Source organism: Rhineura floridana, chromosome 2, assembly GCF_030035675.1.
Source record: "Rhineura floridana isolate rRhiFlo1 chromosome 2, rRhiFlo1.hap2, whole genome shotgun sequence".
Classification (NCBI taxonomy): Eukaryota; Metazoa; Chordata; class Lepidosauria; order Squamata; family Rhineuridae; genus Rhineura; species Rhineura floridana.
In genome coordinates this window covers 212,306,309-212,332,916 of record NC_084481.1, presented here as the reverse complement: position 1 = coordinate 212,332,916, position 26,608 = coordinate 212,306,309, and the positions used below count along the sequence as shown (strand labels likewise).

At 40.0% G+C, this 26,608-nt stretch overlaps 1 long non-coding RNA gene across 5 annotated transcripts; it reads left to right on the top strand.

Annotated features, from left to right (window-relative positions):
- The first annotated feature begins 13,817 nt into the window (after positions 1-13,817).
- Positions 13,818-21,121, top strand: LOC133378428 (uncharacterized). 5 transcript variants are annotated; one of them, XR_009761019.1, is made up of 5 exons: positions 13,818-13,942; positions 15,514-15,674; positions 16,112-16,396; positions 20,639-20,765; positions 20,960-21,121. It is a non-coding gene; the product is annotated as an uncharacterized LOC133378428 (long non-coding RNA). The 5 variants fall into 5 exon arrangements; XR_009761017.1 differs by lacking the exon at positions 13,818-13,942 and adding an exon at positions 14,485-14,691; XR_009761021.1 differs by lacking the exon at positions 13,818-13,942 and adding an exon at positions 14,485-14,691 and having other exon boundaries at positions 20,874-21,121.
- The last annotated feature ends 5,487 nt before the right edge of the window (positions 21,122-26,608 follow it).

Below are 26,608 nucleotides of genomic sequence, written 5' to 3'. Positions count from 1 at the left end.
GTTAAGCCAAAGAGTGGAATATGGAGATTATTATTATTATTTATTTATACCCCGCCTTTCGGCCCAAGGCCCTCAAGGCGGCTTACAGGAGACACAAATATCAAATTACAATATAAGAATACATGAATAAAACAATAAAGCAATACGATTAACAAAAAACAATTTACAAGAGTTAAATAACAATAACCATCACAATCTACATTTCCAACTTAACACTTGCAGCGCTAAAATTGGCCCCAAGGTACCGTCTAAAAGCACATAAGTCCATGAGTCTACTACCTAGATTGCCATCATGGACAGATATGCACTGAAAGTAGTGATCCCAGTATGTTTGAAAATATAGGCTTGACACTTTGGAGAGTAATGAGAGAAAAAGAAATGTCTCTGCCTCAAGGACCTCATAATATAAATTTACACTGGTATACGGCCAAATTAGATGTGGGATTTGTCATATAGTTTGCATACTTGGTTTTCTTTTAACCAACAGCTGGGATTTGGGTGTGAGAAACTGGATTGGAACTGTGGAATGGAGGTGGGGCTTTGCCCCTTTGCCCCCACCACACTCCTGATCGGAATCACACACAATGGAAAGAAAGCTCCCATTGACGTCAATGAGAGCTTCCCTCATAAGCAAAATGGTAAGCATGGGGGCAATTCCAATCAGGATCACGACGGGTAAATGGTTAAAGCCCCCACCCCCCATGCTGTGATTATGGTTCTAAATGGGGAGCCCTGTGGTGACTATTGATTTTTTCAAAATAAAATAAAATAAAGCATCAATAGTCAACACAGCCCCCCCCAAGTGGAATCATAATCATAATCTGTTAAACAACAGCAGCTTCTGTGACAAACGTCGCATCTAATTTGATCCATAGAGAGTATGTTCCAAATAATGAGAGAGATGAAATCCAATGGACAGTTGCTGGAAATCACAAGTGGGGAGAGCGCTGTTGCACTCACAATCTGCAGAGGGGTCATCGCTCAGCGGTAGCGTATCTGCTTTGCATGCAGAAGGTCCTAGGTTCAATCCCTGGCATCTCCGGATATATTATTATTATCATTATTATTTGATTTATATCCTGCCCTTCCTCCCAGTAGGAGCCCAGGGCGACAAACAAAAGCATCAAAAACGTTAAAACATCATAAAAACAAACTTTAAAACACATTAAAACAAAACATCTTCAAAAACATTACTTAAGCTTTCAAAACATCTAAGATTAAAAACATTTTTAAAAGATTTAAGAACATATTAAAAAGCAATTCCAACACAGATGCAGACTGGGATAAGGTCTCAACTTAAAAGGCTTGTTGAAAGAGGAAAGTCTTCAACAGGCGCCAAAAAGACAACAGAGATGGCACCTGTCTAGTATTTAAGGGGAGAGAATTCCACAGAGTAGGTGCCGCCACACTAAAGGTCCATTTCCTATGTTGTGCAGAATGGGCCTCCTGATAAGATGGTATCTGCAGGAGGCCCTCACCTGCAGAGCACAGTGATTGGCTGGGTATATAAGGGATAAGATGGTCTTTCAGGTATCCTGGTCCCAAGCTGTATAGGGCTTTGTACACCAAAACTAGAACCTTGAACTTGGCCCTGTAGTAAATAGGGCTGGGAATGTCCTCTGTCCAAAAACTTGGAGAGCCACTGCCAGTCAGTGAAGACAATACTGAGCTAGGTGGATCAAGGATCTGATTCAGTATAAGGCAGCTTGCTGGGTTCCTTTTGTGCTTCAAACAGGCATGTGGTTGACTACTGCGTGAACAGGATGCTGGACTGGATGGGCCTTCAGCTGATCCAACAGGGCTCTTATGTTCTTATGACTATATATAATAAACATTTTACTCACCTTCTCATCTTCCAAAGTGCATTGTTGAACTGAGGTTCTCCATGCATTGTATCAGCTTTTGTGAGATGAATTTCTTCTAGTTTGACTCTAGCACACCATCCCAGAAATGGGGGGAAATTCCAATGGAATCACATTCATAGTTGCCAGGAAAGAAAAGGTACCTCACTGCTGGAGGTTTAATTGGAAAAGACATCATGAAAGGCAAATGTTCTGTTTTGTTATGTTATTACTGGAGTTGTCTGTACCTTTGTTGTAGTTGCAAGAAGAATATGAAACATTGACAGTTTCGGCTTCCCAGTCATATGAAATAAATGTACACAATGATTGTTCTTTAATAGTATTTAAAGATATTTTTAAAACAAACCATGTGGGAGTATAACTTCTTTTCTTTCTTTTTAAAGGGTTCAGTTTTTTATAGGAAACACTTTGCTGTGTATACTTAAGTGAAACTGCAGACTCTTTCTATATAAGATGAGTCTAATTACAGCTCATTTGTTTAAAAGAATGTAATAATGATCTTTAAGATGTATATGGTGAGTCATAGATTGGACTCCTTACATAAGAGATGGGGGGAAAATACTATTTTTCTTTTCAGCTAAACATTCAGTTCAAACTGGAAATCTTGAGGACTAGTACCATTTCAGTCCTTATGGATCAATTGAAAATGCAGCACTCAGTGTAATGCAGATTGGCACCAGTTCCTTAGGGCCATAGGAATGATTCCTGTTCACAAGTGTGCTGGAAAGCCAAAGGTGGGAATGCTGTGGTCCTTGAGATATTTTGTGGTCCCCCAGGACTACACCATTGGGCAGGCTGTCTGGGGCAGATGGAGTCCAACATCTGGAGGGCCACAGGTTCCTCATCTCTGAAGAAATGAACAGAGGCACTATAGTGATAAAGGATGTTGCTGCAGCAGCTCCTAGGTTAGGTCTTTATATCTGACCTTGTACTGTAGCTGGTACTGAATCCCATAAACTTCTGAACCATGGAGTAAAAGTAAATTGAGGATCTCTTTATTTATTTCCTAGGACATTTTGTTGTAGTTCCCAGGCCATCTGCAAGGATTGTCTTCTATGCTCCCAATGTTCATCTGTCGCTCTCCAGCAACCAGGCACTTCCAATATGGGACATGCACAGGGAGTGCCAACCCTTAAGCACTGCTACCCTTACACCTCCATGCCAAGACCGAGAAGCATGTGCTTACCTCTCCAGGTAAATCTGCGGGAAGGACAGTAGCTCTGGGTTTCCTGTTTCCATGTACAGTAAATGTGGTGTCTTCAAGAATACCAGCAAGTAGCATGGTAAGCCAGTGGTATAATGGTTTGAAATGCTGGACTAGGACCTGGGAGACCAGGGCTGCGTACGCATGACATTTTATTCTAGAATCAATGAAGACTGAGTGTTTTTCCCCATGTAGTCCACACCCAATCTAGAACTATTGCATATTTTTTGCCCCTGAAAAGCGCTTCTTGAGAAACTGGTTTCATTCCAAAAATAAAAGTTCGTTGCATTATCCATTGCTCATTGTATGTCCAGCTACAAACAGGTTCGTGTGCACACAGCTGAGGTCTCAAATACCAACCCAGCCATGAAGCTGGGTACCTTGGGCCAATCACTGTCTCTCAGTCTAACCTACCTCATAAGGTTGTTGTGAAGATGGAATCAGGAGGAGAACCATGTATGCCATCTTGAGCTCCTTAGGGTTGGGAAAGGTGTTATATATATGTAATAATAAGGTAAATAAAAATAAATCAAAGTGTTGAATTTGGGCCAGGAAAACACATACACACCTTAAATCCCACTCAGCTGTAAAGACCTATTTATATGTACACATTTGTAGACCACTCAATCATAAGAAAAATATCAAAACAGTGAACAGGAAATATAGATACAGAAACAGCAGAGTAAAATTTCACAAGACAATAAAACTGAACAAGAAACAAAAAGTTCAGCGTCACCTGCCTGGTTTATTTATTTATTACATTTATATACTGCCCCATAGCCAAAGCTCTCTGGGCAGTTTATAACAATTAAAAACATTAAAAACAAATATACAAATTTTAAAACACAAAAAATTTAAAAACACAATGCTTAATTTTTTTAAAAAACTATTTAAAAACACATGCTAAAATGCCTGGGAGAAGAGGAAAGGCTTGACCTGGCACCAAAAAGATAACAGTGTTGGCGCTAGGCGCACTTCGTCAAAGAGATCATTCCATAATTTGGGGGCCACCACTGAGAAGGCCCTCTCCCTTGTTTCCATCCTCCGAGCTTCCCTCGAAGTAGGCACCCAGAGGAGGTTGTGACAATAAACTGGAAGCTACTCAGAAATAACATATTGTGTGACAGCATATGTGTGTCATCTCTTCATGTTCTCTGTGATTTCTTCCTGATCCAGCCATTCATTGCATAGCATGATAGACAAAAGCAAATGCCCAAATAAGCGTAGGTTGCAAAAGTCTTTATAACCCATCCACCTTATATCCAGAAGCAGCAATTCACCGGGCATTAAAAAGGCATGACTCTTCCATCATGTTACAATTCTCCTGCTTAACATAAGACCAAATGGCCAAATGCTTAAGTACTTTGCACAGTTTAACAAGCTTTTATAGTTGCTTGACCTTGAAATAATGACTCATTTTCATTATACACCAAGTATAGCGTTACCAAAGAGTTTTTATTAGCCCTTCAGCATCACTTTTGACCTTACATTAGACTTGTTATTTGGGGGCCTTGGGAAATTAACAACAGGCAATGAGCAGAAAATGCTTGCTTGGGGGAAGAAAAAAATCAGGTATTTTTAGCAAATCATCTAAAAAAGCAAACTCTTTTTTTTTTCATCCTATAGTTAAAAACATGATTTCTCAGCAGGACCCATGTGTTTCTCTTAATCTGAGAGTTGTTCTTTTTTTGCAACCTATTTCCTCCTAGTTTCTGAAACAACGATGAGTACTGTCACCATCAAAAATGAAAGAAGTGGGACGATGCAGAGCTAAAATAGAATGTGTTTCCTTTTCAAAATAAACGATTATATAATATGCTACATGCCATTTCAAAGAACAGGCTATGGCACCACAATTCATTTTGCAGTCCCAGTAGCTTTCACTTTTCTGATTTAGGAGCATCATTATAATCATCATCATTATTTATTAAATTTCTATCCCACCCTTTGTAAACACATAAGCAATAAAACCATTAAAAACATCTAAAACAACTGCAATACAGATGCAGACTGGGGGTGTGTGTCTCCATTTTAAAGGCTCTTTGAAAGAGGAAGGTAATCAGTAGTCACCAAAAAGACAACAGAGACAGGGCCTGTCTAATATTTAAAAGGAGGGAATTCCAAAAGGTAGGTGCCACAACAGTAAACACCTTATAATTATATTGTATGGAATTGACCTCCAGATAAGATGGTCTCTGAAGGAGGCCCTGTTCTGCAGAGCGCGGTGATCTACTGGATATATAAGGAATGAGACAATCTTTTAGGTATCCCAGTCCCAAGCTGTATAGAGCTTTATACACCAGAATCAGCACCTTAAACTTAGCCTGGTAGGTAATAAGAACCTGCCTTACATGGAGTCAGACCATTGGTCCATCTGTCTCACTATTGTCTACACTGATTGTGATTGTTAGCCCTATCTGGAAAAGCAGGGGACTGAAACAAGGCCAATGATATTAATCAGTGGCTAATACATACAATGAAATATCCACATCATTCCAAACCTGGAGTCAGGTTACAAAACAGGCTCTAATCCAGTGCTAGTTATGAGCAATAAGTCACAATGAAAATCTACTGGGGCCCAGAACAGTGTGGCATATATCCTTTGACTTCAAAAAGTAGATCCAAGCAGTTCAGTGGGGACTTGATGAACACTGTAAAGCACAACGCAAATTCGCATCCAGATGTGCATCTGGTTGTGTGCTTCTGTGCAAGTGTCCCCCCACCCCTTTGGGCACAAGAGCATTTTCAGGAATGATACTTGAAACACTAACAACAATTATCCTTAATTAAAAAAAAACCCAAAAAGCTTTGCCGAGAAATTAAAAGAATGTATGTCAAGGCACTGTAAAATATTTCTGAAATGAAAAAATTAAATGCTAGCCAATGCTGTCAATAATCCACAGTATCAATATATCGTTTTCGTCCAATACCATTGAGGTCAATGACACTTACTCTCAAGTAAGTATGGATAGAATTAAAGGCTTAGCTACACCTGTACATAATTAGTTTTTCCTCAGATAACAACTCTGGAAATCACTTCAGCTGATGAAGTCAAGTTTACATGTTCAAGGAGAGAATAATAGGTCAAAGTGAACATAGATTTAACCACTTGGGAGCCTAATAATGCTCACCATGTTTTTGATAAACAGACATTTCAACAGTAGTAAGGTTGCTGTCTCAGTTGGGGTTCATATAGTCATGAAGAAAATATGTGGATGATCAAAGATAGTGTATTCACTATTAGGCAAAAAAACCTTGCAGTTTAAGAACTTACCTATAGCCAACAAATATTTCTATCAAATTCTAAAAAGCAGGGAAATTGGGCAGCTATAGTGAATGCACCAGGGGAGCAGGAGACCTGACCTCCTCTCTGAGATATTGCACTTCCCTACAAATCTGTAAAAAACACAATTTGGGTTGGTCTTTCACAGTCCAATCTACTTCTTGTGCAGCTTGGAAGAATTTGGTAACATGTGCCTCTGAGCATATGGTGAGTAGTGGCAACACCTGCAATCAGCCCAAATAACAGAAACAAGATGTGCTGTGCTGATCTTGTTTTAGCAGGGAGGAAGCAACACTATTAAGACAGTTGACACAGTTCAGATAGTCACTTTAAATAGGTTTGATATACTTTGCAATTTTAGTGAAATTTCTTGTAGTAAATTATTTCCTTTTACTTCTGTTTCTATGGATATGTGAAGTACAGCAACACTTTGCATAACTTACACTAAAAAAACCTCCAAAACAATTGTGGAATAATGGTACTGACTATTCTGCAGAATAGTCTCCAGTGGACATGATGAGTGTCTCAGTTTGCACAAGATAATACAGTGGGAGGTGAAATACATTCTAGCAAATTTCTAGATGTGCTGTATGGTTTTAATTGATCGTGCCTACCATTCTCAGGCCCTGAGCCTGGCAACCCTAAGGAAGGGTAGGCACGATCAATTAAAACCATAGATTCTGTATCGAAGAGAAGAGAAAATTAAGTCACATGCAGGTTTTCATGCAACATTGTAATGGGAAAAACCACAAGGTGAAATTCTCCCTCCCCCCTGCACAACTTTTAAAGATACAGAAGATCTCTTGGAGGCTGTGTCTTTAAAAGTTGTGCAGGGGGAAGGGAGAATTTCACCTTATCGTTTTTCCCATTACAGTGTTGCAAGAAAACCTGCCCTTGGCTGAATTTTCTCTTCTCTTAAAGATACAGAATCATTCTCAGGCCCTGAGCTTGGCGACCCTAAAGTATATAGATTTAAGTATAGCAGGCTTAACATGCAGGCCAAGTTTGTTTTTTCCCAACAGCCAGATTCATTGCTGAAGTTGCAAAAAATTGTAATCAATCTAATTTTACATCAAAGCTGCAGTTTCAGATTCAACTGTTAATGCACCCAAAATAGAAATAGCATATAACCTTCAGCCTGTCTTTACCATCATATGACACTGACCAATAGAAAGGCTTTGAAATTAATAAAAAAAATTGACACAGATTTCTAGGATGAATGAGAGAAATATAATTTTCTAAGTTAGATTCTCTGTAGAAACAGTAGTAACACAAGAAAGAAGCAAAGTAAAAATACCAACAAGCATACAAAAAAAGCATCTCCATGTCATGTTTTTGTTATTTGGGCTGACTGCAGGTCAGGTCTCCTGCTCCTCTGGCACATTCACTATAGCTGCCCAATTTCCCTGCTTTTTAAAGTTTGATAGAAATATCTGTTGGCTATAGGTACATTCTTAAACTGCAAGGGTGGTGGTTTTTTTTTTTTTTTTTTTACCAGTGAATTTCTCTGCTTTTATATCTGGGAGATAACAAATGGGATCCTGTGCAAGTTTGCTGAGAATGGATTGATCATTTGCATGTTTATTGTGTTCAGTGCGATTTACTCCCGTGCAGTCATTCTTAGGATAGGTGAAACTCACAATGGGGGAGAGGGGGAGAGAGGGAGGGAGGAGGAGGGGAGATGAGAGTGGAGGAGGGGGAGGGGGAGGGGGAGGGGAAGGGGAAGAGGAAGAGGCAGGGGAGTGGCAGGAGGGAGGTGATAGGAGGGGGAAGGAGGGGAGGGCAGGTTTGATAATCTGCATGCTTTTTAGTCCAGTGGGATTTACTCCTGCCCAATCATGCTTAGGTTAGGTGAAGCTGACCTGGGGGAGGGTCAGGGAAGGGGAAAAGGTGGGGTAGGAAGGAAGGTGAAGAGGAGGGAGGGGAGAAGATTGGGTGGATGTGCACTGAGCAGGGGAAAGGAGGGGCCCTCAGCCAGGGCCTGACCTGGCCGCCCTCTGGCACCAGCCCTGACACTGAGTCAGGGCATTGGTCTATCTAGCTCAGTATTGGCTACACTGACAGACAGCGGCTCTCCAGGGATTCACACAGGGATCTCTCCAAGTCTTCCTTGGAGATGCCAGGGATAGAACCTGATTCCTTCTGCATGCAAAGCAGAGGCTCTACCACAGAGCTATAGCCCTTCCCTTAGTAGTGTGTCATTTCCACAGACTGTAAACGGTCTTGAGTCAGTAACGTAGAAAGGCAATTTGCAAATTAAAAATGAAATGAAGACTCCTATTTTAACTCTAATTCTGAGCCTGGGTTGAGTCCTCTCCCCTTGCCCTCCCAATTAGCATACTGTACCCATGTATATGCAATATTGTATGCATTGCCTGGCCTGATGACTGCATTGCAAAACTTGGAGAAGTGCAAATTTCAAAGGATATCTGTGTTCATTTCACATACTCTTGGAAAGTGTGAATTAGGGAGGCTTGCCTTTAAATGTGAAGAAAATCTAATTTCTCTCCCATCCCTAAGTGAATATATAAAAGAAAATTGCTGGCTGCTGCAATCTGCCTACAATATTAGCAACAGGTTTCCCTGTGTACTGGAAAAGTGCAGTGTCCAGAGCAAAACAGCCAGTTTGAATACAGCTAAGGATAAATTAAGACTGTGTTGTTGATACAAAAAGGCAACATGGAAAGGCTGAGGTCAGTCTTGTTAAAACAAAACGATCCTTACATTGTGGCATTGTTCCCTTCCAATGGCGTTTGTATCGCACCCAAGGGAAAATGGTGCTCGGTGGTTGTTTATCTGTATTCTATGATGCTGTGTCCTGCAGGGCATATTAAAACCCATGAAATAATGATGAAGCCGAGGGGTAATTAAAAGCCACAGTGACATTGATCTGCTGAAATTTCAGAGGGAGACCAGGGCACACAGGGAGACTATCCACCTTACCTCATGCAGGGCCAGCTTGATTGGCCTACTGAGTATTGAAGATGGCTAAGTTCCTCACCTGTGGCCAAGAGGACTCCCAGTGCAGCAGACCTACTGGTTTGAGAGCTTTGCAAAACAGGAGGTTTAGGGAGCTAGTGTGGCCACAGCTGTTGCTCTCTGTCCTTGAAGATCAGACAGAACCATTTAAAGGCACAGAACCCTTTGCATTTGTACACAAGAAAGCATAAGTATATGCCATAATACAGTCAGATCTGTCTAGCAAGCCACCCAATTATTTTAATCATGGAAGTAGCAATCAGTCACTGTGTGTGGCGATCAGTCTCTGAACATACAACAGCAATTTGATATCTAGCTTTAGGGGATGGGTTGTTAGGTCAGTGGCAGATAGGGTTGCCCGATTCAGGGCCTGAGACTGATCCTGTATCTTTAGGAGAGGGGAAAGTCAGCCAAGTGCAGGTGTTCTTGCAACCCTGTAATGGGAAAAACCACAAGGCAGAATTTTCCCTTCCCCCTGCACAACTTTTAAAGATACAGAAGACCTCTTGGTTGCCATGCCCAGCCTAGTGGCAGAGCACATGTGTTGCATGTACAGCTTCAGGGAACGCAGGTAAATGTTCCTGTCTGAAATACTGGAAAGCTGCTGCCAGTCAGTGTAGATGTTATCAAAGTCAGAGCAATTACAGAGCAGCAGCAGGAGCAACACCAACCACAGCAGTGGAAATATCTGCTCCTGGACCAAAGTATTCCCACCTTACTATCCCCAAGAGAAAGAAACAACATTGCATGGGGGGGGGAGAAAGAGAGAGTGAGAGAGAGCGAATAAGTTCCAGCAGCTGAGAGCATCAAGGCCCGGAGGTTCTGTCCCATTCATTCCAGAAGTGCAGGCCTGGACTTCAAGGGGTATAATTGCTGGGCTGATGTGGCCCAGCATCAGGTGGAGAGGTACAACAGCAGGAAGAGCTTTGGCAGAGGTGAGCCTTGTTCCATCTGTCCCCTGCTCTGGATGTGCTGTTGTACTGGAATAAATGCCAAGATTGGCTGGTCAGTGTTGGCAGGAAGATCAGCTCCATCCACTTGATTGACTGCAGCAGATATCCTGCCTTCAGTTACTTTCTTTAGGTGGCTCAACAGGAGTCATGTGCCTACGAGGGAGGATGTAGGATAGGAGGGAGGAGATGTGGCCCCCAATCGATATGGTCATGAGTAGGGGTGCATATGACATTGGGAGTACAGTATGCTAGGTAATGAGAATTCAGCTCAGGCAATAAAAGTCTGTAATGTGGGTCAGATACTTAAAGTCTGCACCATATTCCAAATTTCCATTTCATAATAGGGTTTGTATAACCCAGCCCCACAGCCAGCCTTTCTTGTTAGATGCGCCAGCCACATTCCTAGATGGAGAATTTTGGGGGGGAGGTGCATAGTACCCACCAGTCTGTCCCTCCCCCACTCACTGGTAGACAGGATGTGAGGGCCAGGCCAGAGAAAGAGAAAGGCAGTGACCTTTCCCCTTACTCCTCTATGCAGAGAATGTGTTAACTTACATAATGGACTATGTAAAGGTAATATTAACCAAAATAATTAGTATGAACACCAGGAATTAAATGATGGCATAATTTATGTTTCATAAAAAAAGGATGTTAAGGATATAGTGAACAAGGGGACACCAAAACGTGTTTCCTCCTGCTGGTCTTGTTCCTGACCTTCAGATTTTCCTTCCTGTTGGACAATCAAGGGAAAACGTTTTAACTACTTGCTATATAAAGGTCTAACTAAGGGATTGGAAACCAATAATGGAAAGCAATTGTAATTTTTAATAGGTTACGGGGTTGATTTTTGTGTCCTGAAATGCTGAAAAGGCCTCATGCTGAGCTGTGCACACTAGGAAATGGGAAATTAGACCTGAGGTACAGCCTAGGTGGCCAGCCAGCCAACTAGTATGCAGAGCAGTGTTTCTTTTCCTCTAGGGCTTTTTTCATCTTTTGCCATCAAGTACTCAAGAAAAAGAATAAAAAATAGCCACTGTGATTGTGAGTATAATGAGTGCTTTCAAAGAGTAAAGGGTAACTTGGGGTAAATATTTTTTCAGATAACATTAAGTTATCTCTTTATTTCACCCTTTAGCAATAAGCACATAATTCTGCTTTATTCATTATAACTGAAGAATAAACAAACACTTCCTTCTTACTGCAGGCAAGCAAGCATGCTTCTTTACTGCTGGCTGAGTAGAGAACACAACTGAAACTGAAACTAAAAAGCAGAGCAAAAGGGAAATCTAAGGGGTGGAGTCTAACTGTAGCCCATAATACAAAATTCTAATATTTAACTTTTCAAGAGTCATGTTACTATGAAAGCTATTTTCCCCCCAGAATCATTTAAGTGATTATAAGGTGATTGTGATAATGAAAAATCCACTCTCAGTCATTGGGAAAGTATTGAATGAGTAGACTTTTAGGGGCATTTCTAGGTGGGGCTTTTGTTGTGCACTCACCCTGCCTTATCATTGAATTTTTCGGAGAGCCCTACTCTTAAAACCAGTGGCTGTTGCTGGACCAGGATAGCCTGACCATTGTTGTCCATGCACTGGTAACCTCCAGACTGGATTACTGTAATGCACTGTGTGTGGGGCTACCCTTGAAGTTGGTCTGGAAGCTGCAGTTGGTGCAAAATGCGGTCGCGTGACTGCTCACTGGGGCAGGATATTGCCTACATATTATCTCATTGCTGAAAGAATTGCACTGGCTGGCCATTAGCTACCAGGGCCAAGTTCAAGGTTCTGGTTTTGGTTTACAAAGCCCTATGCAGCTTGGGACCAAGATACCGAAAAGATTGTCTTACCCTTTATATGATACCTAAAAGATCATCTTACCCTATATATACCCAATTGATCACTGTGTTTTATTATCTTATCAAGAGGTCTGTCCTGAACAACAAAGAAAGTGGACGTTTAGTGTAGTGGCATCTACTCTTTGGAATTCCCTGCCCCTAATATTAGACAGGCACCATCTCTGTTGTTTTGGCGCTTACTGAAGACTTTCCTCTTTTAACCAGTCTTTTAAGTAGAGATAGTTGCATCTGTGCTGAAATTGCTTTTTAAGATGTTTTTAAAGTTGTTTTTTTTAAAGATATTTTGTTTTAATACGTTTTAAAGTCTTTTGTTTTTAAGATGCCTAAAAGTGCTTTTCCTTTTTTTGGTTGTCGCCCTGGGCTCCTTCTGGATATAAATGTAATACTAAATATATAAATAAAACGAGCTCTTTAAATGGAGGCTGTCATTGTCATGTCTCAAATGAAAAAGACAATTTTACAAATGAACCTGGGGGGGGGGAGCATAGCAGTAGGGTGGCGGTGCACCTATTTGCCCCACCCTGGTTACAGGGCTGGTGCAACCAATACTGACCACTCTTGGGTTATAAAAAAGGACAGGGAGGAAGCAGCTGGTTCAGCCAAGGTAGTGATCAATGTCTCTGTATGGGAGGGGGTGGTCCTGGACCACCTAAAAGAGGCGGAGATAAGACTATGCCTGAAGAAACTTACTGTGGACCCAGAAGATTTTAGTGATTTGGATGAAGCCAATTTTCTGAATCCATTTTAGTTGGGATTCAGGCCCAGGTCTTGGACAGGAACTTCCTTGGTTGTTCTGTACAGTGACCAGTGTCAGGAGAGAGTTTGGGGAATATGATCCTGTTGATTCACTTTGACCTGTCAATGGCTTTCAAGGGATTCAACCATGATAACTCTCTGGGGCAAATGTGCAAGTTGTGGGTGGGAGGGCACTGTTTTGCAGTAGTCCACTCCAACATGGCTGGCTGACTCCAGAATGTGGTGCTTGTGAGATATTGTTCAGCCCCATGGACTCTCAAATATTGGGTTCCACAGTGGTTGGTCTTATTCCCCATGCTATTCAATATCTACATGAAACCACTGAGCGGGCTCATTTGAAGTGTGTTGTCATCAGTATTCTGGTGACAGACACCTCTGTTTCTCCTTTTCATCTTCTGCAGGTGAAGTGGTGGATGTACTGACTTGCTTCTTCTCGAGATTAAAGAGCAAAATAGGAATTAGAAAGATCTCAGCATCAAGATTTTCAGAAATCTCCCCTCGACGCATAAGGCCCTGGTACCCTAGATCGGCCTGGTGCCCTCCAGATGTTTCAGAGTTGAACTTCTATCAACCCCAGTAAGCATGGCCATGCTGGCTGAAGCTGATGGAAATTAAAGCCCAAAATTTCTGGAACGCAGTTTTTTGGGGGATGGCTGCCCTGGATTATACTGGCGCTTGGCTCCCATGCTGCTTTTTTCTTCTTGCACAATTTGGAAAGGTACAGAGCCTCATTCCCACCTTGTAAACTGAGCACCATAGACTTTAAACTCTCTGGACCAGACAGAAGGTTTGAAAACTAGAAGGTTTCTATTGCTCCTCACCTGTTTTTTTTCCCTTTTGACGTCGTTAGTTAAGCTGTTGGTGGAGTTAGCCATGCTCATTGCTGTCTTTGTTTTTATTTTTGTCCTTCCAGTTATGAAACTTTGCATTCCATCAGTAAGAAGAACTGTTGTATGAGGCAACCAGTATTTATGTCAACAACTGTGAGCCTGCCAGACTGAAGGTGTTTCAAAAATCAGAAATTCTGTGCTGCTTCCTTCCAGTCAGGTTGGCAGTGAATATTGATGGGAAAGCTGGGTGTGCTTTTTGGGTGTGTGTGACGGGGAGGGCATTTAGCACACAAGACAAATACAAGGTAAAGCAATACCCTGTAACCTACTTAACCTTCCCAGGTAATATCCAGTACTGAGCAAGGACAAAGGAAGGTGCAAAACTATTTCCTTCCAACCCCATGCTATGGTGCCTCAGTCTCCTTGCTTCTTCTTGGGCTTTCATTGTATTTAAATAATGCAAATTTGCCAGGGAAAGAATTCCCCCCTTCCTGACTCCCTCCACCCACCCCCACTGTGATGCCATTGCATAATTATCTGGGCTGGTTGAAAGAATGAAACCCAGTTCAAAATGTATGAGTTCATTTTTATGTTCTACTGAGAAAATTTATTCAGTGTGACTGCTCAGTAGCGAGTGCAGTAAAACACCTTAATCCCTGGTTGAAGAAAGGTAATACCTTGACAGATGTGTGCCTCCTACTTTCCTTGCGGCCATGTTTCAACAACAAACCTTTATTTCTGCTTCTTGGCTGTAGCAGGGAAGGGGAAAAAAAACACGAGAGGAGCAATAAAGCAGTCAGACAAATCTCTGGAGCCAGGCAGCAATGCAATAGTAATGACAGATTTTTAATGTGGCGGGAGAGATTGACAGGAAAATGTCTTCAGAGCAAACATAAGCCAGATGGAATGAAAACGGTTTATTGGAGTATGGAGGTGCTACTCAACCGAACAGAGGGCGGGTTTAAGGTGGGTGTTTTATCCGATTCAAGTAAACAACAACTACCCCAAATCCCCTCATTTGGTTGTCATTGCATAGATCCATTTATTAATTTATTTTCTGAAAAAAAGAGACAGAGAGAGAGAGACTTTATTTCCACAAACTTCCACAAACTTTGCAAACAAAAACTCACAAATGTTACATTTTCCTGGGCTGGGCAAAATGGTCTAAAACATTTTTTCCCCCTCTGGAATTCATTATTTGTTTCATGTGGGTTTAAGTTTAGTATCCTTTATATCAGAAGGGGGGGAATAAAATGCCAATTATTTGGTCAAAGCTAGGAAAAGTCAGGTGTTTTTTTTTTTACCCTGTCAGAAGTCTAGTTAACATTTTCAATGCAAGGTTTAAAAACAAAACAGATCTGTTCTGCTCCTTTCCAACTAAAATAAAGCAACACTTGGATATTCTGCAGAATGGTTCCTAACAACTCAAATAAAGGTAAAGTGCTATAATATTTTATATACCGTAAAACATGAAACCACTAAGAATTGAGACAGAGAATGAGTGTGAGGGTGAGAGAGAGAAAAGCAACTGTTTATATTATGTAGTTTTAACACGATAAGAACAGTAAATTATTCAATGGAGAGAAAAAAACAGAAAAATGGAACAATTTTTCCCTGGTTTGTTTCCTACAGGGTACTTTTTAAAAATATATATTTTATATTCTACTATGCTTTCATATCTTGAGATGACAGCTGATGTATATACATTTAGTTTCTGAGTAATTATATCAGCTGTTGGGAGGTAAAACACTCCTTTTGCTGTGTTGCATTTTTAAATCTCATTTCTAGGTTTTCCATGCTACATTTACCTGAGAAAATGTAGATGACGAAAAGAGAAAAAAAGAAGAGAGTCTGGTGATGTATGCCTTTCCCTAATTTGATCAACAACGGCATTCAAAAGTTCTCTATTCTTCAAGTGCTCCTTTGGTTTTGCCCAAAATTCCTGCAGAGTAAGTTAGGATTTTTTCCCTTCACCCACTTGTTATATGGGCTGCATATGCTTCAGTGCAGTTTGTGGGAAGGTAAGGGATGGGGGGGGGGATAGAAGAGGGGAGGCGGAGGCTGGAAGCTGGAAGAAAATCTGCAGGTTTTTTTCCACATCATTTCATCTGCTGTCTCCAGCACTGGGATAACAAAGCTTTAGGCAAAATGGTTAACACTGACAGGAAAAGTAATTGGCAAGGCCTGGTGACAATCACTTTTTTATTTTAAAGATTTACTGATTGTTTCTTCAAATAAAGATATGAAGGGGTTCACAATTTTATCACCAGGCATCTCCTTGCTGTAATATTCTGTTTAACCCTGCTATTGTATTTAGGCTCAATATGCTTTAGCAAATAAAGTTTGTTTCCTATTTTTCTCTACTGATCTTCTCCTCTCATTTTAGCAAGTGCTGCTTGCTGCGTTCTCACTCACCATTATTTGCCAAAACATTGCCATCTGAGCTGATTTACGAGATACAAGATTGAAGAAAAGAAATTAAAAACCACCTTAAATGAATATGCATCCCATTCCAACACACGCACATACTACATGAAAGGAAAGAACAGCAGTTTGCTTTTTATGTATATAGATAGATGCTAACTTGCATTCTTTATTTGTTCAGTGAAGTTTTTCACTGAAAATCAGAGTTCATCTGTGTCTTAGATTTGTGCAGATTCTTCTGATAGTGGTGAGTAGTGAAAATATATACATATATATATTTGGGACTGTTTATAGGTGGTGTTCAAATGTGGGGGGGTTGTTATGCCTTCTTGGAAAGATATCTCAGTTTATTGCTACGATTTCTCTGAAAAACACGTCTAAAAAACCAAATTACAAATTAAGTTAAATGTTTAATTTTAAAACTGTCCAAAGCAGTGTGTTACTTGCCAGGCTGTCCTCAAACAGTTTTACTGTTGCTAGCAGATTATGGAATATTAATCTCTATTCAGAGACCTGGGCAATATCCAGAGACATTCTGACAAGTTTCAACCGCTACCTTCAAGCAGAATGCCTTTTGCTTTTTTTTTTTAAAAAAACCACAGTTTGGCCAAAGAATGTTGTCTTCCCTATTTTTCATTTTTAAAACACTTCTTGGCAGTGCATTGAATTTGTAATATTATTTGAATATTAAATGCTTACACAGCTTCCCCCGTTGAAACGTATTCATTTAATAGTTTGTGTTTTCAGTCCAGAAGATGCTAAATACAGACTTTCAACCTCAAAGGGTGTTCATTAGTCACTTACAAATTATTTTCCCCCTAAAAATCACCAAGTATATCAGCATGCTCTCATCCACCCCCACACTGTGGAATTTTGATAATGTATGTCCTAACCGCTTAATTGATTGATTAGCTTACTGCCGCTTTCTGAGACACCAAATTTATCTTTAATAGCCGGAGTCAGGCACGGCAGGCAATCGGGGGGGGGGGTGTCCCTTGGCGTCGATTTGCTCTTAACTGGAAAGTCATTACCACTTAATACATGTAGATTGTGTTGAAAGAAAATTATGTGTAATGAAATGAGGGAAAAATTAGTGGAGTGTTATGGGCAAAAGCAGATGTTACAGAGGAATTATGCTAGCAGAGATAATCACCTTTGCTAGCATTGTGTGTGCTGGGGTGTTAACTCAGGGAGAGAGTTGGTGAGTGAGCTAAATAAATGTATTGATTTACATGGATTTGCTCCTCCAAGCTATATCATCAGTGGCAGACACTCAACCTCAAGGTTTATGTTTCAAACACTCAAGCTCGTTGTTTTGCTATCTGCCCCCCCCATCCTTTCTACCGCATGAAAATACCCCTGCTTGAAACATGAGGGGGAAGGCTGTTGATGTGCCTAGCATCCTGAAGTAAAGAAGTACCCAAAGCATGCTAAACATCATGCTAAGGTTTGCATGCAGTGTCCTTCTACTTGAATATTAGCTATCGAGACGTAAGCTGCTGAGTACGGTCAGAGGTACCTGACAGGTTGGGAAGCTGTAAAAACATAAGACAGAAAAAGAGTGGTGTTGCAAAGGTAGGTTTTGGAAAAGTGAGAAATTATAGCACAAGCTTAAGTCATTAAAAAGCAGAAATATTCCCTGTCTTATTGGAGGAAATTAAAAGGCTCTTTTTCATTGCAAGGAAACTGTGATTTATAATAAGAGAAGATCCAAATTAGAAAAAAATATGATTTTTTTTAGCATTTATAATATTATTTTTCATGTAAGTATCATACTTGTTCTAAGTAATCGTGCTGAAAATAACCAGGTTTGAATTTCTGTGGAATTTATTATTTTCAGTGTGAGGACTATATTCTATGGAAGGGTTATTTGCACCAAGAATCTCTTCTTTATTGCTGATTTCCTAATAAAATAAAGTTGCCTCTGGAAGATATTACCTTGTAGATTTGATTATAAAAGCTACTGATAATTGGGCTTTTCTGACATATTATTATGCACCTTTGCCTTTTAATGAAGCTTTTGCCACTAGGTTTTGTTGGCTAATTACAATAATACACACACCCCTTTCAAGATTTCAAGTCTCCTATTCCCAGTATTCTTGTAGGTTAGCAAGAAGGCTGTCAATTCACTTGTCACTATATTAATGCGTCAAAGAAATGCAGCCAGCCAGCAATGAATCAATTGGAAAACTATGATGAATGCTTCAATAATTAAGGGAATAATTAAATTGCTGAATGTAGGATGGCTCTAAATGAAACAGCTTTTGTGATGGTGTCATATTGTTGTTTATAAAATACAAAAAGGAGCTGCCATTTAAACAAATGCTGTGGGCATCCCACTTAAATGTATTTGTCTTATCTTTACTGGCTGTGGTTTCATTCCTGCACACAAACTTAAAGACTCGGAGATCCCTTTGCATGTAACTGAGTGCATGATCACAGCCTGTGGGTAGTAACAGTTCTGTAAACATGGCTGAACTTTCTACTTGGCATTGCACCCAATGTTAAACACACATCTTGAGAGTCATTTGACTCTTGAGAGTCATTTGACAGTGGCAAGTGTAGTAGCTGTGGATACACTGATGCCTTCTATAACAAACATATCATCAGGTGTGAACAATGGCCTTGTGTTCTTAAACACCTACATGCATGCACTAGGGTGCCCTGATTGGCTGGCAGCTCACTAACATGTGTCCAAGTCTGAGGTTTCACAACTGTTGTTCAGGCTTTACATGATCACTGTGGAAAACCCTAATGTAAACTCAGAAGACATAAAAAGTGGACCTACTTTGAGCCTTTAAAGAATCTTGCGAATACATCTTTTTGTCTTTCTCTGTGACTTAGAATGCAATCCCATTTATTTATTTGTTTTTGCACTGTTATTATCTGATTTGTTCACTGCCTTAAGTTCCTTTGGGAAATCAGGTGGAGTAGAAATGCTTAAAATAAAATAAAGTCCTATAAACCAACATTCAGTTAGAACTCCATAGGCTGAATTGACAGCATTGCACCTTGGGAGCATTGCACATGGGTTGCAGTAGCAGCATATTCAGATTGGGACTGGTTTGTTGAACACTGAATACAGTATTGAATATGGGGGCATGGAGCTTTGCAGACCACAAAAACACTTTCCAGTGACAGCTAGAACCCCCTGCCCCCAAGAGTAAAAGCTGCATATAATGGTCATCTATCATAATCTTTTCAGCATTAGCCATGTTTGTTTATATACTTGTACTTAAAAGTTTCCATAATGTTGGGGAAATGCTTGTGTTTCATTTGTTTAAATGGTAACTGAGATTTTCCAGGAAATTAAGTCCATCCCTGGGTATGTAGACTGTGCACTGCCCTGTCTTACGGGCCACTTCTGAAGTTTCCTACTTCCTACTAGATTTTGCTGGGAAGCAGTTGAACATCTGTGCCTTTTGAAGGTTAGAAGGGGATCATACCCAAGTAGAAGATACACATTTTGCAAAGTTTCCTGGTTTTCTTCCTATCTAAAGTTTAAACACCTCACCTTCTCAAATTACAAAGATACACATCTTCAGCTATTTACAGACCATTTCCTTACATGTATTAGTTTTTTAAAAACCCAGTAAGCAAATATATCTTTGCTTGCCTTGAGATGGATGGGACATTAGTATAGAGCTGAAACGGGTGTAGGTTGTTGTTTTTTGCTAAGGCTCTGAAAGGGTCCCTTTTTGGTGATTTCTTGTGGGGCTACAAATGGGGAGGAGTAACCATTTCAGAGAAGAGAACCCATTGCCCTTACTCAGAATATATTTTGTAAAATAGCTATGTAGCCAGGTTCAATTGGCTGCATCCAGAATGAGGGCGTTGCAGCTCAGATTTTTATGTAGCAATTTTCTGTGGCTATTTTCAAAGATGGATTTTTTTTAAAAAAAATCTGCCTCTAAAATATTGATATTAAGAATATTTTAATTGATATTTCCTTTCATTCATCAGTATTAATACCAATATTTTTTGCAAGGGGAAAAATAGATCGGTAAAAGCAGTGGTTAGCCAACAGAGAACAAACTCAGATTGATACTGGCCAGTTAGGTCAGTGGTATGTTTTCAAACTGGCACAGGCCAATGGATCCCATCCCTATATGGGGGTTAACAGCAGGGCAACAAAAGTAGACTTTGTGAGCCTTTATGGTTGCTAAGAGATTTTTGAGCCTGGAAGGATGAATACCCACTGTCTATTATGCAATGGACTGAAGACCTCACTGCGGTGGCTACATGTGAACATATTTCATATAGATGTCATTTTCAAGTGTATACCCATTTGGACATCTGGAGGGCTTATATTAATTTATATGCTTAATTCAAGATGCATGTACTGATGGGTAATGTGTCTGTAATGTAAACTAATTTATTATTTACCTAATATATATAATCTTCAGCATTAATCTTATGTTATTATTATTATTATTTTTACCCCTTTCCTTTCATTGTTTGATTTAAAATATATATATATATTAAAAAGAAATGAGAGCCCAGTTGTGGATGTAATGGAGTTACCGGAAGGCTGCAGAACGCAGACCACTGGAGAGGTGATTTGTAGAACGAAGGAAAAAGCACTCACAAAATCCCTTGATCACTTCAAAAGTAAGGTAAGCATGAAGAGATCCCAGCATCCTATCCTTGAGATTTTCATGGAAATATCTCTTCACTTTGATAATTTTTAAATGTACTTTCTTTTCTCATTAATTGTTGGACAGTGGTTTGAGGGGGAAATGGGGGGGAAATTCAGCATGCCATTACTGAGGACTGATCCAGTTTTGCATATTCGTTTTCTTGGATGAAGCCCATGTCATCCTGGCTGCTACATCGTGAGGAAGAAGAAATCATAGAATAAGATAACGGCATTGAAGAGAAGAGAGAACATTTCTCCTGCATTCGGATTCTCCAGAATAAAGTTTCCACTAGATTTTAAAAAAATAAGATAAGATAAAATAAAATATAACAAAACTGCCTTAACCATTTCCTGGTCTGTTCAGTTTGCCCAGATGATTTTCCGTTGCGCTTGCTTTCTGTGTAAGTGTGGACAACCAAGGTAATGTCACAAAGCTTTACAAGATGTGAGGTTAGAACAGGAATGGGGAACCTGTGGCCTTCCAAATGTTGCTGGAAAACAACTCCCACCATCCCTGACCATTGGACATGTTAGCTGGAGCTGATGGGAATCCAACAGTATCAGGAGGACCACAGGTTTCCCCACCCTTGCTTAGAAGCAGCATATGCTAGGAACCATGGAAAGCAAATTTCAGATATCCACAGATACTGGATGCAAAATTCTTGTTTCCTGCACAATTTTCCAGGCAACAGTTATCAGCCTGATAAAGAAGAATGAATGTTGAATTCAGAGAAGAGTTCCAGATCAACTCATGGAACTAAAATGTTCCCTGCCCGAAACCTTGGAGAGCTGCTGCCAGTCAGTGTGGGTGATAATAAGGTAGATGGACCAAGACACAGTATAAGGCAGCTTCCCTATGTTCCTAGGTATTTAGAGAGAAAATGGTAGCCCATGATGTAGTGATTTGTACTATATCCCATCCTGGAATGGAAGAAGGTTGCTCTTCGTATGTGTTTGGGAGGTACAGAATTGCATTTTGTTGTTTGCTACGCGTTTCTTCTAATCAGGGAGAAGATATACATTGTAGTGCCGACGAAAGACAGCACACAGCCTTCAGATAAAGAATTAAGAAAGTGGGCTTTCTTCTGCACCCATTTCATCCTCACAACTTTGTGGGGCGGGTTGGGTTGAGAAATACAGTGAGTGGCTTAAGGTTACCCAGTGGACTTTGTAACTAAGTGGGAATTTGAACCCACTAGTTTGACACTCTAACCCAGGGGTCTTAACCTGTGGTCCATGGTCTCCTATGTCCTAGGGGGTCCATAGATGGGCTTCAGGAGATCTGTGAACTGGGTGAACAATTCATTTTCCAATGCAATAAAATTAATTTTTCTTTCATCAGATTGTCAAAGGAATCCGTGACCCAAAAAAGGTTAAGAACTGCTTCTCTAACCATTATACCACACTGGTTGTCAATATCATTGTACCTGAAGCATTTTTCTTGAAGAAAAATGCCTGGATATACCAAAATGAATAACAACTGTACTTTTATCAAGTTTTTAAAAACAAATAAAAAATCAGTCTGAAAAGGTTCAAGGTTCCGTGAGCAGGACATAAAGGCCAACCTATTCATTGTGAATTATTGACCCAGGTCTAAAACCTGCAGAAGATGAGGACAAGAGGCATTATTTCTTCTGTATGCTGTAATTTTACACTTATAAAGAATACTATGGGAAGATGTTACTGGGTGTATTTGAACAATGTGCAAAGGACATCTACTCTTCTGGTTTTGTTCATTCCAGACAGGGATAGCCGTATCAATCTGTTGCTGCAAAAACAACAAATCTTGTGACACTTTCAAGGTTAGTAGATTTATTGTTGTATAATTGTGTGTGAATGAAAACTCACTTTGTCACATCCACATCTGATACTGGCAGCTCTATGCAAGCTTATTCCACAATGAACTACTTTCCTTTAAGATGTCACTAGATTCTTCAGATGTTTCATTTGTGTGTTTTGCTTGTATCAACAGTAGGGTGCTTCTTTTGGAAAGTTTCTGCTACTGTAGGATTTTGGGATTCAGCTTTAGGTTCATCTTGTCAACACAAAAATTATATTCATATTTTTGAAATGTCAAAAGGGCCATACCTCAGAGGCACAGCACATGCATGGCCTACAGAAAGTCCCAAGTTCAATCTCTGGCATCCTCAGTCAAAAATGAAAAGATAATAGGTAAGTTGCTGCCAGTTAGTGAAGACAGTATTGAGCTATATGGGCCACTAATCTTGTTCAGCGTAAAGCAGTTCCAAAAGTCTAGTTCAAGTACTAGTAATGAAATAGCAATAGTTGGAGCTGATGTTTTACTGGGGACATTGACTGAACTGAACGGAATCCCAACTCAGATAACTGAGGACTGGACCAAGATGTTTTGCTGCCTGAGAGTTGTTAGGAGACTTCTGTTCCCCTCACAGAGCTACAATTCCCAGAGTGGTGTAACAATCAGTCCCTCATCCCAGGGAACTCTGGGAATTGTAGCTCTGTGAGGGGAAGAGGGGTCTTCTAACAGCACTGTCAACAAACCAGTTCCCAGGATTCTTCGGAAGAGGCCATGTGGTATCATAATGCTTTAAATGTGTAGTGAGGATATGGCCTGAATTACTCCCTTGCCCCTAATAACCACAACTCCTAAGAAGTAACCTAGATTCATTTTACTGTATAAACAGAAATCCAGCGGCAGTTGTTTTATTCTGTCCTTACTTTATTTCCCCTCCTTTCTTGTATTTTTATTTATTTATTTATTACATTTGTATACCACCCCATAGCCGAAGCTCTCTGGGCAGTTTACAACAAAAAAACTTTAAAAACAAATATACAAATTTAAAAACACATTTTTTTAAACAGCAATTTAAAAACACAATTTAAAAACACACCCTTTGATTTCAGTTTTGTCTATCCATTTCTCAAATGTCCCTCCTTTTGTCCACACTGTGCATGTTTTCTTCCTTTCTTTCTGCCCTCCCCCCACCTTTTACCTTGGAAATAATTACTTATTCTGGTACTAGAGGCGGACAGATCTCTATTTATGGTCAGCATCACATGCACTTTAATTCAATTTCTGGATTAATCTGCAATTAAAATCTAAACACATCTGCACAAAATGTAGCATTTAAATACATATCAAAATAAATTTTAAAAGAATTTTAACAAAATGCACCTTTCTGAACATTTTTAAATATATTTTTCCAAATATTTTTTTTCTCAGTTTGATACTTTTTTTATCTGTAAACTGTCAGAACACTTGGGAAGTGCAGAAACCAGTGGATATCTACATTCTGATTTGCACATTAGCCCAGAAGGTGCAGACAAGGACAGCTCATATAAGAATTCACAAATATTGAATTCCCCAAGTGTCCCTATCAGATACACATCAAAACAAGCTTAGAATCAGCATATGCTATCAATATACTTTGATTCAAAGCTCCATTTGGGGGTACATGAATCTTCTGTAAGAAAATAAGTTGTTGTTTTTATGTGAATGTTCAGGAGTACTGATTCAACCAGTCTGTAAGCTTTCTTTAATAATGCACAGCCATTTTGCATGAGCATTTCTTCTCTGCCAAACAAACAATACCTCAGAATTTTTAGGTTAAATCTTGCCACTGACACTTAGGATGTATTTGTGTTACACTTCTGTATCTTGTTCACTGCTATGATGCACTTTACGTGGAGTTGAAAGTGGAGTGGAGTGGTGGATGAAAGCTCCTTTCCTCACCATCCTGAATCAGAACAGGCTAAGGTAATATGAACTATTTCCCCCAAACTTGGAAAATAATTCACTAAGCATATTTCAACATTCACAGCCTGTTACTTTCCCAATAATGTCATTGGAAATATGACATGGCTTGAATGTTCCACCAATACCACAAGAATTATCTCTTTTTTTCAGGTATCACCAGTAGCAAGTCAGGGCTCATTCAGTTTAGTTTTCATTTGTTATGAAATGAATACCCTAAGTAATATGTACACATGAGCTTGCTTGCTTTTGTTCTCCAATGTGTATCCATCACTCATTTGCATATGTGGACTTACATTTTATTCAGTGGCAGCAGCCAATTTCAGGGGCCACTTCCTGGCATCTGCCATTTTATTTTCCCCAAATCCCACAGAAGTTGAGGCATTCAGTGGCACATTGAATCGAACTGCAGCTACCATCAAAAACAAAAACCACCTTTTTTAAAATGGAAGCTGCCATTTTCTTCAATGATATTGCAGAATTATGCAAGATCTGGTGGATTCTGGAAAACCAGCTCCCAAATCAGCTCCACTGCCTATTATTATAGGTGGTGGCAGAAACAAAAAGAAAGAAAGAGAGAAAGAATTTTTAAAACAAATGTAAAAAAACCCTAATCTGATGTTAACCAATACATTTTAAAATGAATGTGTTTTAGTGAACAAACAATGAAAAGTGGAAGGCTTGAAAAACAAAAACGTGGAATAATGAAATGATAATTAATATTTGCAGACCCCTGCTGGCAACTATATTCGAGTCCTCTGCATGTAGAGCAGTATTCAGTGCCTTTGGACAGTGGCTTCCAAACATTTTTTCACCATGGACAACTTGAAAATTGCTGAAGGTCTTGGTGGACCAATTAATGTATTTTTTTTGCCTGTTGTAGCAATTGTAATTCTATAGAATTCGAACTGTCACAAAATAAAATAGAGTATAAGAAATAAAATAAGTGATGAAAATATTATTAAAAGCAGTATGAATATTCAATGTGATGGGTGTGTCATCTCCCATCTTCAACCACAAATCCATAGACACAGATCCCCTGAATGAAGCTCAAGGAAAATTGGTGGTCCATGATCCATAGTTTGGGAACCTCTGCTTTAGGATATTTCGAGAGCCACTAGCTTAGATAGCATTTCAAAGTATTAGACCAATTCATGGAAGACAGACCTGACAATTAGCCATAATAAGTCAAAGAGAGTGCTCTCATCCAGAAACAATATATCATATCATATATACTTGTTCTTAGAGAATGGATCTTTATGTAGCCCAAATGGCATGATCCATTCTGAAGAGGTAGACATCAGTAGGCTTGGAGAAATCCCAAGGTTTGTGGAACTACAAAAAACATACTGGGGGGGGCACCTAAGGAGGGGGTGATGGTGACTGAAAACAGTCCAATGGGGGCTGAGCATGTTCAATCGGTTGATTGACCATTGGAGATGGGATTCAGAAAACCAGGGTTAGCGGGAATGCAACGGTGCATCCTGAAAGAAGGCATCGTTAGCTGGCTGGAATCCCTAATGGGACCACTCCACAGTGCATTTTGTTTCAGGTCACACTTGTGCTTCCGATTAGCAGGTGCTGGGGCCAAATAAAAGAGTGATGGCTTTCTTCATCAGACTCTGGTTACGAGCTTCAACAGAGGAATCTAGCTGGTCAACACTGGAGAAAGCTGTCATATACTAAGAATGTAAGAAGAGCCTGCTGGATCAAGCAGTGGCCCATCTAGTCTAATATCCTGTCCTCATAGCGGCCAACCAGATGCCTATGGGACCCCACAATCAGGTCCTGAGCACAAGAGTACTGTCCTCTCCTGCGGTGTTCAGCAACTGGCATTCAGAGGAATGCTGTCTCTGACCATAGAGGCAGAGCATAACCATCATGGCTAGTAGTCATTGATAGCTTTATCCTTCATGAATTTTTTAATCATGCTTCATGAAGTACTTTATTTTGTTCTGAATCTTCCACTCTACACTGACTGGCAGCAGCTGTGTATGATTTCAGAGAGGGGTTCCTCCCAGACCTTCCTGGAGGGGTCAGGGATTGAACCTGGGATCATCTGCTTGATGCTGTACCACTGAGCTACC